The sequence below is a fragment of the Stegostoma tigrinum genome, chromosome 44 (genome assembly GCF_030684315.1).
Source record: "Stegostoma tigrinum isolate sSteTig4 chromosome 44, sSteTig4.hap1, whole genome shotgun sequence".
Taxonomy (NCBI): Eukaryota; Metazoa; Chordata; class Chondrichthyes; order Orectolobiformes; family Stegostomatidae; genus Stegostoma; species Stegostoma tigrinum.
The window spans coordinates 12,512,291-12,528,932 of NC_081397.1; the positions used below are offsets into that span (position 1 = coordinate 12,512,291).

The 16,642-nt window shown below is 43.9% G+C and overlaps 1 protein-coding gene and 1 long non-coding RNA gene across 2 annotated transcripts in view; both read left to right on the forward strand.

The window, feature by feature from the left end:
• LOC132207190 (histone H3-like) overlaps positions 1 to 16,642 on the forward strand; it is a 913,943-nt gene that overhangs the window by 545,956 nt on the left and 351,345 nt on the right. The gene's annotated exons all lie outside the window — the stretch shown is intronic.
• Positions 10,570 to 11,813, forward strand: LOC132207263 (uncharacterized). Its single transcript, XR_009443387.1, has 2 exons — positions 10,570 to 10,735; positions 11,537 to 11,813. It is a non-coding gene; the product is annotated as an uncharacterized LOC132207263 (long non-coding RNA).

The window sequence follows — 16,642 nt, forward strand, 5'->3', positions numbered from 1 at the left end:
AAATCTCCTCCACAGCAATTACATCCTTCCTGTAATGTGGTGACCAGAACTGCACACAATAGTCCAGCTGCAGCCTCACCAGTTCCGTATACAGTTTCACAGTTATATCCCTACGTTTGTATTCCATACCACTGGCAATGAAGGGGACCATTCTACATAATAATAAAGTGCGAAGCTGGATGAACACAGCAGGCCAAGCAGCATCTCAGCAGCACAAAAGCTGACGTTTCGAGCCTAGACCCTTCATCAGAGAGGGGGACGGGGTGAGGGTTCTGGGATAAATGGGGAGAGAGGGGGAGGCGGACCGAGCAGGGAGAGAAAAGAAGATAGGTGGAGATGAGAGTATAGGTGGGGAGGTAGGGAGGGGCCTTGTTTACAATCCTAAACGCCTGTACTGCTACTTTTAGGGACCTGTGCACCTACACACCAAGATCTCTCACTTCATCTACCCCTCTCAATATATTCTCAATTATTTTCAATTCCCATTTACTGTTGGAGCTTCCAAAGTGCATTATCTTGCAATTATCAGAGCTGAACTCCATCTGCCACTTTCCTGCCGACTCCACTAAACTATCTGTACCATTTTTTATCTTACAATTATCCTCTGCAGTACCCACTACATGGCCAAGTTTGTGTTGTCTGCGAATTTCAAATTTTAAACCCACCACATTCACGTACAAATCATCAACACAGAAAACAAACAGCAGGGGTCCCAACACTGAGCCATGCTGAGCACCACTTGAAACAGCTCTCTATTCACAAAGCCAGCAATCAACCACTACATTTTGTTTCCTGTCACTGAGCCATCTTTGGACACAATTCAACATATTGCCCTGTATCCCAGAGGCTTTTACTTTCTGGACCAGTCTACCATGTGGCACTTTGTCAAATACCTTACTAAACTCCATACAGATGGCATCCAATGCACTTCCCTCACACATTCACATCACAGAAACTGACAAGGACAGACTGATAACTAAACTGATATATCCACATTGTAGAAACTGATAGAGACTGACTGATAAATATGTTTACATATTCACACAGAAGTAATTAGTCACTGCCTATTTCCGCGATATAAGTATGAGCTTAGTTATCAATCTGTTTATATTAGTTTCTGCCATGTGAATGTTTGAGTGCAGTTATCAGTTATCTGTCAGTTTGTGTACTGTGCTTGTGAGAGTGTAATAAATAATCTCTAGTTGAAAGCATCTGCTAACTCAAAACATGAGTATAATTATCAATCCTTACCTGTTATGTCCTGCTATGTGAATGCATGAGTGCTGTGATCAATCTATTCTTGTCCTTGTGCTCTGTGAAATATAGCTTTAAATTTGTCCCTGTCAGTCTGACATGTGAATGCATGAGTGTATTTAGCACTCTGTACATGCCAGTTTCATGTCTGGGAATATATAAATATAGTTGTCAATTTTTATCTGTCAGTTACTTCTTTGTCAATATGCGAATGTTGTTAGCTGGAACAAACAGATAGCAATAGATATGTTAATATGAGAGTGCACTTATCAATCTATGCCTATCAGTTTCTGCTCTGTCAATCTGGGAGTATAGTTATCAATATTTAATGGGCAAACTCCGTTCTGTGAAAATGAATTTAATTGTTCAAACGTACTGGTTGGATTATGCCAAAGGAGCCTGGGCATGATATTTTTATTCTGTCCATGTCAGTTTCTGCTATGTGCATATGTCAATGTCATTATTATTCTGCACCTGTCAGTTTCTGGTTTGTGAATGTGAGGATTTAGTTATTAATGTCTACCTGTCAGTTTCAGCTAAAAGAATGAGAGTTTCACTGCCGATTTCTGCCTGTCAGTTTCTGCTCTGTCAATATGTGAGTTTAATAATCAGCCTATCCCTCTCAGACTGCTGTGTGAATACAGTTGTGTAGTTATCAATCTGTGCACTTTCAGCCTCTGCTTGGAGAATATGTTTGTGTAAGTCTCAGTCTGTCGCTTCCAGTTTCTGTAATGTCAATATATGAGTTTAGTTATAAGTGAATACCTGTCAGTTTCTTCTATGTGAACACGTGCATGTCATTGTCAATCAGTACCTACAGCAGGAGATTAGTGTAGTTATTGGTCTATGCCTGTCAGTTTCTGCTCTGTGCATCGGTGAGTGAAGTTACCAATCTGTCCCCCATCAGTTATTTGAAACCAAGACTGTTACAAGCAATCATTCTGCTTTGGGAATGTGTGATTTTACCCATCAATTTCCACCTATGAGTTTCTGGCTTTGAATAGGCAAATGCATTTCTCAATGTGTACAGGTCAGTTTTTATTCTGTGAATTTGTATGTAACAATATTATTCTTCCTGTCAGTGTCTGCAACATAAATGTGAGGCTGCATTTCCCCATCTCTCCCAGTCAGTTTCTGCTGTGTGAATGGCCAAGTCAAATTATCAGTCCATGCCTGTCAGTTTCTGTTATTTGAATGTGAGTGTGTCTGATAAATCAGTTTCAGTTTCCACCATGTGAATATCTGTTTTATCATCAATTTTCTTTTGTGTGCTTCTGGAATGTGAATGAGTCAGTGTAGGTGTCAATCCGTATCTGTCAGTTTCTACTGTTGTGTATCAATGTGCCTTGATTCTCTAGCAGCCAGTAATATTCTCTGTGAATATGCAACACATTCTTATATAGCTAATAGGGCATTGAGACTGGGTATTAATCTCTTCAGCATTTTGAGACTTCTGAGTTCATTATCAGTTGGCAGGATCTAGGAGGGGTCATATAAATGGGGCTGATTTCCTCTGAGAACCATTCTGAATCAACAGCACAATTTATAGTTTACGTGCTGAGTGTGGGTTTTATATACCGCATGTGTCAGATGCTGATTCTCTGACTCAGTACGGGATTTGTTTGTTTGTTCCGCAGTATCAATGAGACATTGAGAATCATTTCTGGTATTGGACATTGTTAGTGCTCTTTCATTAAAGATTTTGTTCTGCACCTGTCTGTCTATTTCTACGTTATATTTTTATAATAATATTCTATACAACAGAATGTCATTTACTTCATCACCAGGATCAGAATCAAGATGAGGTGCAGCGTGGAGGCAGACCATTCAGCCCACTGTGCTTGCACTGGGACATTCTATTCTGCCTACTAGTTTCCAGTAATTGTTGGAATTGTGAACTTCTTTCACGCACTGCCAGTGTCTGTTAGTGCAAATGTGACATTAGTTCTCCAGTTATCAGCCTTTGAATAGCTGCAGTGCTAGCTTCATGATGTCTGCAACCATCTCAGGTACAGTAGATATTCACTGACTCTGTATGATTGAGGGATTAATATTACACTGACATTTGTCCGTACCATGAGGACTAACATGATTGTGCTGCAGGGAAGGTTGACATGAACATCAAGCCCTTTGTAGAAAATTGAAAAAAAAAGAGATACACAATGTTTCTTGCCAGACTGAAGAAAAATAAAAAAGAAATATTAACTCCTGTAAGGTGAAGAAATGAAAAGGGTGAGGATAGCAGTTCCTCTTCAGCCTCAATACATTCATGGAAATAGAATGCTGGCTGATTGGGATGAGCATTGTTCACTTTTAAAAGAAAAATGATGCAGACCCAACGGGCTGACGGGCCTTTCTCTTGTGCTGTAGAGTTCTGTAACTTGAGGGTGTTAGTGGAGATCATTTTTGAGTCTATAATTTTCTATGACTTGCAGTGAACACAAAACAATTTGGTTGTTTCACATTGTAATATACACACACTCTGACTGACTGAAGGTGTATGAGAGTGAGAGGGGGAGAGAATTATTCAGCAAAGGATTAATTCTGTCCTTCTCAGTCACTGATAAACTTCATATAAACATGTTTCATCCACTTTAGTAACTCTTGGTGCACAGGTTCTTCCCATTTCTGTACTTAACATCTCACTGAGGTATGGCAGTTGAAATTATGTTACAGCATGATCTATTGTTTGTCTTGATTGTAACTTTGCAAAGGCCTTTATTCAAACAGACAATCAGTCTATCCATCTTCAAAACTGGTGTCAATGGGCTACATACCTGCTGATTGTTAGCAGTAACTGGTCAGACTTGGCTTTGTGCTGAGGAAACATAACATCATCCTGGTCCTTCAAGTATTTGCCTGGAGGAAGAGAGAAGACACGTCTACTGTAAATCAACATACAGGAAGTCTGGCCGTATTGAACTAATCAACGTAAGTTCATAATTATTGGGACATGTGTTTGTTTTTAAAAAGAAAACTAGCAATTTGAACAGAACCGGAGGCTTTATTCCCTGTTCTCCAGAACTGCTCCTTTTCTGGGGATTCTCATTGTACTTTTTTCCTGAAATAATTCGAAATCAACTGAGTGAGAATCAGAAACTGAGCAACAACTGTACTTTCATAAATGGGGCTATCCGAAGGAGCAGGCATGCATATATACACAGTTCAATATCCGGCTCCCATGACACTAACTGTTAAAAGAAAGAACAAAGCGCGCTATTTTAAATGATTCAGGTGAGAAATTTAACCTGGGGGGCTCAATTACCTGTCCTTTTCAGGGTTATAACATGCCTCTAGTCTGTGTTTCCACCGTTCACGGCACTATGTCCAAAAACAGCGCGAAACTGAAGCCGAACAACGAATTTCCATCAGTGTTCAGAAGATTAAAAGCTACAAGCCTGACCCCCAGCAGCAGCTTCTTGCCGCTGTGTCTCCCTCCGCAGGCCCACACACAGCCCGAGAAAGGCCTCTCTCTCCCCGCCCCCAGGCCGCTCACTCCAAGTTCAGGGACCAGTTCCTGCTCCGCTCCGCCTCTTACCAACAGCCCCCGGTTCTCCCTGAACTGAACCCGAATCAATGCCGGTCTCGGAGCCCCCTCTGTGTCCCAGACTCACATCTCGATGCGCTGCTGGAAGGAGCCTGCTGTTCCCTCGCTTCCCTGGGCGCTGGTCTCTCCATTGCGGCCTGTTTCAAACAAATCTCTTCCACTCACTGAGTCAATGCTCCTCAATGGCAGCGCTGAGGGAGGGCCTCACGCATGCGCTCCTCTGGTCAGCAACAAGCAGCATTTGGGGGAAAGGGCCAGCCTCACGCATGCGCTGCTTTCCCCGCTGAGTCCCAGAAACAAACATCAATTGGTTACTTCCCCAATTCCCTTTCCTCCCAGTTTAAGCAAAGCGAATGGAGGCTGTGGGGGAAATGGCATAAAGTGTTTCAAACTGGGGCATTGGCCCTTTGTGAAGCTCCAATGGAGCTCATTCCCGGGTCATGTTAATATCTGCCTCCCCCCGGCTCGCTCACAATCTGGTGGGGAAGCGGAGAAGCTGGCAGCCGTTCGGCCCATTTAATATTCTCTACTATTCAATAAAATCACGTCTGATCTCATGTTAACTGTGATATTTAATTCCGCTGGCATTCGTCCCATATTGACTCACAGAGCGATGGAATAAATGCGACATTATTACGAAACTGCTGTGGGGAGTCTTGCAGCGCAGAGGTAGTTTCCCTATTTCTGGGTCAGGTGGGCCGTGCTAAAGCACACCCGGACCAGAGGTGAGTAATAATATCCCTGGGCCCGATGCAAATACCAGTTTGGAATTGATGACTGATTTTATTCTCAGTATGCTGCAGGCAGAAACCTTGTGATGAATGGGTTACCGCAACGCTGTTTTTTCTTGTTTGCGCATTCCTGGGAAGAGGACGTCTCTGGCTTGGCCCAGCATTTATTGCGCGTCCCTAGTTGCCCCCATTGAGAAGTTGGTGCTGAGCCACCTTCTAAAATAGTTCTGGTCCATGTGCTTGCCCACATTTCAGTTCGCAGGTAGTTCCAGGGTCTTGATTCAGAGACAGTGAAGGCAAGGGGACGTATTTCCAAATTAGGATTGTGGGTGATTGGAGGGGAACGTGCCTCGCATCAAGGTGGTGTTCCTCCGCATCAGCTGCCCAAGCCCTTTTAAACGGGTATATTCGTGAGTATGGATGGTGGTCTTTTTACAGTCTACAAAACTGTCATTTTAGTGGGCTATTTAACTACGTTTTTGATACACGGAACAGGCGTACAAATTGTGAAGAAAATGAATTCGAAAGAAAAAAACGTCTCTGAAGCTGGAGAACATTTCAAAATCAGGACAGAAGGAAATACAAATGTATTGATTATGAAAGAGAAAACGTGGAAATGAGTACGCTTGCAGAAGCCTTAAAAAAAACTAACAGTTAATGTACTGATAAATATGTAAAATGAGAATGGAAATAAAACTAATTGGTTTACACAAATGTACATCACTTACAATCAAAAAGAGGGGAGTCCATTGTGGCGAATAAAAAATGGATATCCAACTCCCTACTTTTGATCTTTGTTCACAAAGGAAGACACACCTAACACACTCGGAATGTTGGTCAAAACAGAGTTTAGTGAGAGAGAGAAATTGAATCAAATCAGTATTATTCAGTAAATTGTGTTGGGTAAATTCAAAGGATTGAAGGCTGGGAAATACCAGGGCCTGATCATTTATATCCCAGAGCTCTTAACACAGCAGCCTTCGAAGTAATGGATGTTTTGCTGGTCATGCACCAAAAAGCTACAGGCTGCACAATAATTTCAATGATTGGAGTGCAGCTAATATCAGCAACCTATTTGAAAAAGGAGGTAGAGATTAAACTTGGAATTTTAGAGTAGTCATCCTGAAAGAAAAAAACATGCAGATAATTTGGGATAAAAAGTCAGGATCAGGCAGAGTCAGCATGGATTTGAAAGGCCTGTTCCTCTGCTCTACTGATCTATGTTGCCAGCTTGAAAATTTACTGGAGCAGAAATGGCAATTGCTGGGATGGAAGGAGAGTTTGAATTGGTTGAGACTATATGTGCTGAAACACAGATAAATAAGTGATTTTCTTTGAAATCTGTAAACACTGACAGACCTAAACAATATAAATACAAGAAGAATGCTCCTGATGGTAAGAGTCATATTTTTAGGAGACATGACAGGCCATTTAGGGCTCAGATGGTGTTGATTTTCTTCATTCAGAGAGTGGTGTGCCTGTGGGATTCCCTGCCACAGAAATCAGCCATGCCCAACGCATTGTATGATTTCAGAAAGGAGCTGGGTGCAGGCCTTTTGGCCAAATGGAATCAAGATAGAATTGGCTGAATGACAAGAGACAGAGAGTGAAGATAAAGGGTTGTTTTTCAGACTGGAGGCCTGTCACCTGTGGTGTTCCACAAAGATTGGTACTGGGTTCTCTTTTGTTTGCCATTTATATAAATGATTTGAATAAGAATTTAGAAGGCATGGTAAGCACATATTGTGGATGATAACAAAGTTGGTAGCATTGTCATGAGTGGAGAAGGTTTCCTAAGATTACAAAGCGATCTTGATCAAATCAGCCAATGGGCTGCAAAATGGCAGATGGAGTTCAATCTGGATAAATGTAAGGTTTTGCATTTTGGTACAACATGTAAGGTTAGGACTTATATGATTAATGGTTGGGCCTTGAGTAGTGCTGTGGAACAGAAGGATCTAGAATTCTTTGAGGTCTGCATCACATCGAAACAGGACAGTTAAGAAAGTGTTTGGCCCGCTTGGCTTCGTTGTTCAGTCCTTTGAGTTTAGGAGGTAGGAAATCACTTTGAGGTTCGAAGGGACATTGGTGAGACCACTTCTGGAATAATGCAATCAGTTCTGGTCGGCCGGTTCGAGGAAGGATGTTATCAAGCTGGAGAAATTTGAGAAGAGATTCACTAATATTTGCAGAGTATGTAAGGATCGAGTTATATAGAAAGGACGGATAGGGGTCTAGATCCAAAACGTCAGCTTTCCTGCCCCTAAGATGCTGCTTGGCCTGTTGTGTTCATCCAGTTCCACACCGTGTTTTCATGGATAGTCTGGGACTTTTTTTCACTGGAGAGTAGGATGTTCAGAAGCCACCTTCTCGAAGTTCATAAAACACTGATGGGGTGAGACAGAGTTAATGGTCGTTGGCCTTTGCCTGGGATGGAGGGAATAGAAAACCAGGGCGGACATTTTAATGCGACAATCGAGAGATTTTTTTAAAAAGACACGAGGGGCGTTTTTTTAAAACACAGAACACGGAAGAATGTGGAAGAAACTTCCTGTGGCTATATTTACATTAAAACGACATTTGGAATGCATAAACACGACAGTTTTGAAAAGAAATAGGTCAGGGACAGGGAGATGGAACTAATTCAATTTGGTATTATACTCGGCATCTACTGTTTGGACTGAACGGTCTGTATCCTCACTGTATGACTCTATGGGAGAAAAAAACAGAGACAGGCCATTGAGTTGGATGATCTGCCATTTTCATGGTGAGTGGGAGGAGAGGTTTGAAGGGCTGATAGGTGTTATTTGCCCAGTTGCTATACTTTACGATTCTATGAGTGTGATTCCCAGAAACGATGTTGAGTATTGTCACTGGAATGAAAAAAAACTGATCTCGGTGATCAATGTAACTTCAAACCAGATGAGTGGCTCTTGCAGCTGAATTTGCAGCAGAGCGAATCTCCGGCGCACAGACCTCGGAGAGTTTAACAATTACTGAGGAGAAAAACTACAACTAATTCCCTGGATGCTGGAGCAAAGGCTGAAAGGAGGAGAAATTACATCCTTCCACAGGTACATTTGGAGATATTTCTGGCCTGTGACTGTATGGATGTGAATATTGAGTCAGAGAGACTGTAGGAAAAGGGCGGGCGGGTTCGTCACACGTAAATGTGCTTGTGTTCCCGCTCATATCATGATAATTCCGCGTCTCTCTTGTGCAAATCAAAAAGATATTCATTTCAAATCATCCCCCTGCTCCTCCACTAAACCTCAAAGATAGAATTTAAGGCAATATATTTGTTGATTTCAAGATTTCAGTCTAAAAGGATGATAAGGCCAGAGCTCAGCTCAGACAGCGCGATCAGTGCAGCAAAAAATGCGTTAAAATCGATTACGGAGCCGTCAATTTGAGTGAAAACTTTTCAGCCGCAAACCTTCCTGTGTCAGGGTCAGGAACGATCGAGCCTGGCTCTCTGGAGATGCGGAATTGCAGAGTTTGTGCCGAGAGAGAAACGCAGAGAGGCAGCAGGAGCAGGGAGCTGAGGGCAGGTTGTCTCCGCGCCGTCCTTTCGCTGCCTTTAAGTTGCTCAGTGCCGCCACCAGCAGCTTCATTGCTGACCCAGGTCAGTCTGACAGGGAGAGATTCAGCGCAAAGTTCCCGACATGAGCGACAGTGCAGCCGCCGAAACGGCTCCTCCAGCCTCCGCCAGCACCAAACCCAAGTCTCCCAAGAAGAAGGCGGCGGCGGCTCCCAGGGAGAAACCAGCCGGTCCCGGGTTGGGCGAGCGGATTGTGAAGATTGTCGGGGAGAACAGCGATCGGAAGGGGACGTCTCTGGTCGCTATAAAGAAGGCGCTGCAGAGAAGCGGGGTCAATGTGGAGAAGCAAAATGCACAGATCAGGATGGCTGCCATAAGGTAATGGGAACTGCAGACGCTGGAGAATTCCAAGATAATAAAATGTGAGGCTGGATGAACACAGCAGGCCAAGCAGCATCTCAGGAGCACAAAAGCTGACGTTTCGGGCCTAGACCCTTCATCAGAGAGGGGGATGGGGAGAGGGAACTGGAATGAATAGGGAGAGAGGGGGAGGCGGACCGAAGATGGAGAGTAAAGAAGATAGGTGGAGAGAGTGTCGGTGGGGAGGTAGGGAGGGGATAGGTCAGTCCAGGCTCTTCTCAGAGCCGCCCACATCTCTCAGGAAAGAGCTGAGCCTGGATCGAATGATCCCTGTAATAACATGGTGCAGAGCTGGATGAACATAACAGGCCAAGCAGCATCAGAGGAGCAGGAAAGCTGACGATTCGGGCCCGGATCCTTCTTCCTGCTTCTCTGGTGCTGCTCGGCGTGCTCTGTCCATCCGACTCTACTCCTTGTTATTTCAGATTGTCCAGCATCTGTAATTCCGTCTATCTCTCAAATAATCCCTGTCCCGGTTCCGATTGCAGACATAGCATAAACTTGAATTGATTCGAGTAACTTAAATATCACATTTCCGAGAGCGGAGACTGAGAATGTGGACGGTATCACATGGGGAGGCTCAGTGGAACTGCATCTGGCTATTCATACCATAACTTGTAATTCTGCCCAGACACAAATATATTGCAGTATATGCATCTCATTAACCCTTCCGGGAATGTTAATTTGTTTAATTTTGATGATAGGACCTCTGGCGATGTTTTAACGGTGTATTCCTCCCATTTACCTGCGAAAGACATTTCAGGCAGTAATGACAAATTGTGTTCGGAATGCTTACAATCTGGGCGAAATAAACATGTCCCGAAAAGAAAAGGGATTTTGCAATTAATCGCTTTGAAGATGTTTAATTCGGCGTGTTTGATAAGATTGATGAACCACGGTTCCACGGCCGGTTGATCAGTTTGCCTGGACTGTCTCAAACTCCGCGCTTCCCTCCTGCCTGTTCCAGACAGATCAGGCAATGATCCCGTGTCCTGTCCGCGCTCTGGGCAAGCTCGGTTTAAAGCAAATTGTGTTAGCAGCGCATGCGCGTTTCATCCTCCCAAACCAACGACGCTGGCGGCCGACGAGAGAAGCGCATGCGTGAGGCCATCCCCCAGCGTTGCCATTGAGGAGCATTGACTCAGTGAGTGGAAGAGGTTTGTTTGAAACAGGCCGCAATGGAGAGACCAGCGCCCAGGGAAGCGAGGGAACAGCAGGCTCCTTCCAGCAGCGCATCGAGATGTGAGTCTGGGACACAGAGGGGGCTCCGAGACCGGCATTGATTCGGGCTCCGTTCAGGGAGAACCGGGGGCTGTTGGTAAGAGGCGGAGCGGAGCAGGAACTGGTCCCGGAACTTGGAGTGAGCGGCCTGGGGGCGGGGAGAGAGAGGCCTTTCTCGGGCTGTGTGTGGGCCTGCGGAGGGAGACGCAGCGGCAAGAAGCTGCTGCTGGGGGTCAGGCTTGTAGCTTTTAGTCTTCTAAACACTGATGGAAATTCATTGTTTGGCTGCTGTTTCACGCTGTTAGCTGCCAGTTGTGGGGGTTCCTGTGAAGGACGTAGATTGGAGTTAACAGGTTATACGTCTCGGGGGGGAAAACACTTCTGAAATCGCGGCTGCTGTTCTTTTCAACAGTCAGTGTGTTGGGATCTGGTAACACGAGCTGTGTCAACAGTGCAGCATCTTCAGGTCGCACCTTAAATGGAGCTGTGCAATTATTGCTCAGTTTCTGAATCTCACTCCGTTGGTATTGAATTACATATTTTAAAATTCCTCAGACAAGGAGCAGCTCGATGGAAGAATGGAATCAGACTTGTGTTTGAATTGATGCCTTTAAAGAAAAGACTGTGTCAAGAGAATTCTATGTTGTGGTCCATCAGGATTATTTAAAATCATAAGCTTTTGGAGTTCTGTTGCTTTGGGAAGTGAAGTTCAAGAAACGAAACACCCTAATAACTGTTCACTGAATATATGTTAATCTGTTTGATATTGTCAAATTTGGCTGATGTTGATTTACAGGAGATAACTCTTCTGTCTTCCTCCAGGCAAATACTCGAAGAAACAATATTTCCTCGTTACAAAGCCAAGTGTGGGCAGTTGCTTCTAACTAACACCAGGCATGTTCCTGCATTCAGAATGGAGAATATCTTTTCCATAGTCAGAGTGGATTGAATCAGACTTGTCTTGAGCTCAATTTCCAGAGACTTGTCTGAGGAAAGGCAAGGTTCTTTTTTTTTGTTTTCATTGTCAATTGACATCATGCTAGTTCCAATTAATATCATTTGTAGCCCATTAACATTTAAATCATGTTTGAAAGGTTAACATCTGACTCCTTGTTGAAAGTACTGAAAACAGGAACTGAATCAAGTTTGCATTTAGGAAAGGTATTTTATAATATCTCAAACCGGATAGAGAGAGACTCCTCCTACCACCCTTTTGATCATGACCCTGCCCCGATCGCCAAAACATCATCATCTCCAGACCATCCACAACCTCAGCACCTCAGGCACTCTCCCGCCAACAGCCTCTGACCTCATCTTTCCCCAACGCCATATTAACTGTTTCTGCCTCATTCCCAAAATCCACAAACCCGACTGCCCCTGTTGACCCGCTTCCTCTGTGTGACCCTGCCCCACCAAACTCATCTCCAATTATCTCAACTCCATTTTCTCTCACTCTCCCCGCCCCCAGACCAGGAACTACCCACCTACATCTGTGACACCACCAACATCATCTCCTTCAAATCCTCCCACTTTCTGCAGTCAATGTGGGTGGCTATGGGTACCAGCATGGGCCCAAGCTATTCCTGCCTCTTGTAGGATACATGGACCAGCCCCTTTTCTGCAGCTGTACTGGCCCCACCCCCACCTCTTTCTCCATTATTTCGATGACCGTATCAGTGCCACCTCGTATCCCCACAAGGAACTCACAGTTCATCCACTTTACTAACACCTTCCACCCCAAGTTTAACTTCACCTGGACCATCTTAAATACATCTCTCTCCTTCCTGGACCACTCTGTTTGCATTTCTGGCAACCACCTGGAAACTGGTAACTAATTCAAGCCGACCGACCCCCACAGCTACCTAGAATACACCTCCCCTCCCCTACCTTGCTGCAAGAATGCCATCCCCCATTCCCAATTCCTTCCTCTCTGTTTCATCTGCTCCTAAGATGAGGCATTCCACTCCCGGCCATTGCAGATGTCCTTGTTTTTCGAGAACTGCCATTTCCCCTCCACAGTGGCTGAATATGCCCTTGACCTCATCGCGGTCATTTCTGCAACTCATCCCTTGGACCCCCTCTCCACAATAACAACAAAGTCAGAATCTCCTTTGTCATCATGTATCACTCCATCAAACTCAGGGTTCAATGCATCTTCCTCTGCCACTTCTGCCACCTTCAATCTCACACCACTCCCAAGGACATTTTCCCAACCCCACCCTTATATGCCTTCCAGAGGGACTGCTCTCTCTGACTCCCTCGTCCGCTCCACGCTCCACACTCTCCACTAGCCCCACCGCCCCTGTCACATTTCACTGGAACCACAGGAAGTGCTACACCTGCCCCAATATCTCTCCCCTTATCCCCATCCCAGGTCCCAAGAAAACCTTCCATGTTAAACAGATGTTCATCTGTATGTCCAGTAATACATTGTGTTGTGATCACTGTTCCCGGTGTGGCCCCCTCTACATTGGGGAAACCAAGGGGAGGCTTGGAAACCACTTTGTTGAACACCTACGCTCACATCGTGACAAACGCATGCACCTCCCCAGTCATGACCCACTTCAACATCCCCACCCACTCCTTGGATGACATATCCGTCCCAGGCCGCCTCCAGCGCCACAACGTTGCCTCCGGCAGGCTGCACGAGCAGCACCTCATAGTTCACTTGGGAGCCCTGCAGCACAATGTTCTCAACATGGGCTTCAAAATCTCTCCACACCAAACTCATCCAGCACATCCCTGCCTCCTTGACCTGTCCAACTTTTCTCCGACCAATCTGCTTCTCCCACCTCACTGATCAACCCCCACCGGCGCTTCAGCCTACTAAACTTATCCCTGCCTCCTTGACCTGTCAGCCTTCCCTCAACCCACATCCGAACTCCCTCTCTACACTTACCTTTACTGGCTCCAGCCCTGCCTCCTTGACTGGCCATCTTCTCTCCACCTATCTGGTCCTTTATCCACCATTCGTCATCATCTCCTCACTTCTTTCTATTCATTGCAGAGTCCCTTTCTCTTCCCCCATTTCTGACAAAAGGGTCCAGTCCAGAAATGCCAGCTCTCCTGCTCCTCTGCTGCCTGACCTGCTGTGTTCATCCAGCTCTACACCTTGTTACCCCCTCAAAGGAAGACATCATGTTACATAGTTTCAACAACTACGTCTGACAAGTAGCAAATCACTACTGAGCACATGCAGACACACAGACAAAGCTGCTGACTGAGTCCCAAATATGCTCATTGTATCAACACATAACATACAAAGACTGAGTATACATTGTTGTCATACACACTGCAGATAACAGAAGCAAATACATAGAAAATGTTTACAGCTCTGTTTTAAGGAAAGCAAGAGAATCTACCAGATAGAAAAAATACCTTTCAGCCCATCGGGGCAATAGTAGACAAAAACAAGCACCTGACAATTCTGATCCCATTCAGCCAGCATTCCATTTCAATAAGTGTGCCACGGCAGTATACGATTTGCCAACCCCAACCTTATCACAACGTGATTCTCAACGTGTTCACCTTCAGGAATAGAAACCATATTTTCCATCTGTCTTGCAAAGCCTCTTTTTTTGGGGCGGGGGGAAGCATTGAAGTGAATTTGGCAACTAAGTTAAACAGTTTTTTACAGTGTCACTTGCCCATCCCAATGAAATGTCGCAGAAGCGAGCAGGAAAACAGAATGCTGTTTCTACACATTAATGATGTAATCACCATTTAAAGCAACGAAGAATGATCCATTTAATTAAATCTTGTAATTGTCAAATTTTACTTTTTCACAAAGAGTTCGACCATGTTCAATAAGTTTAAATCTTCTCCACTGTAAGACAGAAAATACAAGTCCTTTTTCTTTCTTCATCCCCACGACAGCGCATTGTAAGAGAATTGCTGATGCCATGTGCCATCACACAACAGAGCAGGGTTATTTAATATCCATGGTAGAGGAATTAATTGAATTCATCAATACCCTTCACTGTAGAAGGAACATTGTGGTCATTCAGCTGAATACAGTTGATTTATTCATTGCCCCTTTCCTTTAGACTCGAAGAAAGGAATGCCACATCGATCTATTCCTTCAGCATTATTCACAAAATTATGTTACTGTGCACTCAGAAAAGCTGATGTCATCTTGAAGAACAGCCCTTGATATAATTTCTGTTGGTTAGACTCTGCACTGTTGGAGTGACAAAACCTTTTGCTTTTACATTACACAATCCATTGCACAAAACAAATGCATGGAGCAATAACTGACAGGTACAGGCTGATAACTGCACTCCTACGTTCTGAAAGCAGAAACTGACAGGCTTGGGCTGATAACTAAATTCAGAGATTCACAAAGCAGCAGCTGGCATGTACAGATTGATAACTGTACTTTGATATTCACAGAGCAGAAACAGAAAAAGATTGACATCTGTACTCTGATTCATGTGGTAGAAACATTATATGTACAGATTTCTAGCTCCACTCATTGATACATACAGTAGAAACTGACAAGGATAAATTATTTATATTTCTATACCAGGACTGGCAAATCCAAATTGCTAAGCACATTCACAGAACACTCACTGGCTGATACGGCATTTATCAATCTTTCCCTAAAATAGTCATGTAACAGAGACTACCAGTTACAGATTTATAACTGCACACTCAGACACACAGAGCTGAAACTGACAGGGACTGACCGGTAAATGGACTCGGACGTTCATGTGGTAGTTACTGACAGAATTTTGATAACAAATCTATCATATCTACACAGCAAAAACTGACAGAAACAGATTAATAATAAAACTCCCAGTTTCATATTTGTTTAAACTGACAGGTACAGTTTGATAACTATCAGATTTTCACAGCAGAATCTGACAATAACTGATCGATTACTAAACTCAGATTGACAAGCAAATACAAACAGGTATAGACGTGACAACTACACTCATGCATTGACCACCAGCAACTGATGTGTAGGTGCACAACTACACTCATTCACATGGCAGTAACAGAGAGCTACAGCTTAATAACTACAGTCACCCACCTGCATTACAGTAACTGTCAGGGGCAGGTTGATAACACTCACACATTGATGTGACGGAAACTGACATGTACTGATAATAACTAAACCCATCTATGGATACAGCAGAAACTGACAGAGACTGATAATTGCACTTCCATTATCATTGCAGAAACTGAGATTTATAACTGCACCCTCTCATTCACATGACAAAAACTGAGTGTACAGATTTGATAACCATAGCCACACATTTGTATTGTAATACGTGACAGGGATGGGATAATCCTTCCTGCAAAATGTTACAAGAAAGCAAGAGAACAATGTTATTTGTTCAAATGATCAACATAGCTTCCCGCAAAATCCCGATATCCTGAAAATCTACAATAACCTGATTGGGTCCTGGCAATTTAGCCACCTTTTGGGTTTTTTTGTCCCTGACTCTAACACCACCTGTTATGTCATGTGGACTGTTTTCAAGACATCCATATTTATTTCCCCAAGTTCCCGAGCCTCCACAAGGACAGAATGATAACTAAACTCATGTTCACGTAAAAGAAACATGGGGAGAGAATGCTAATTACTCACATTCACAAAGTTGAAACTGACAAGTGCAGATGAATAACCGCGCTCAGATTTACAGAGCAGAAGTTGATGGTGTCAGCACGATAACTGCTCTTGATACTTTCAGAGCAGAATCTGACGGTGTATGTTCAGAACAGAACTCTTACTTTCACCTTGCAGAAACTGACAGGTATTGATTAATAACTGCACTCAGATTGACAAAGCAAAAACTGACACGAACAATTTGATAAATACACTCAGCAAAAACTGACAGATCAGTTCTCAGGGTGACATTGTAAAGCAAGATAACTTGGTAACTGCCATTACATATGGGCATTGCAGAAATTGACAGATAC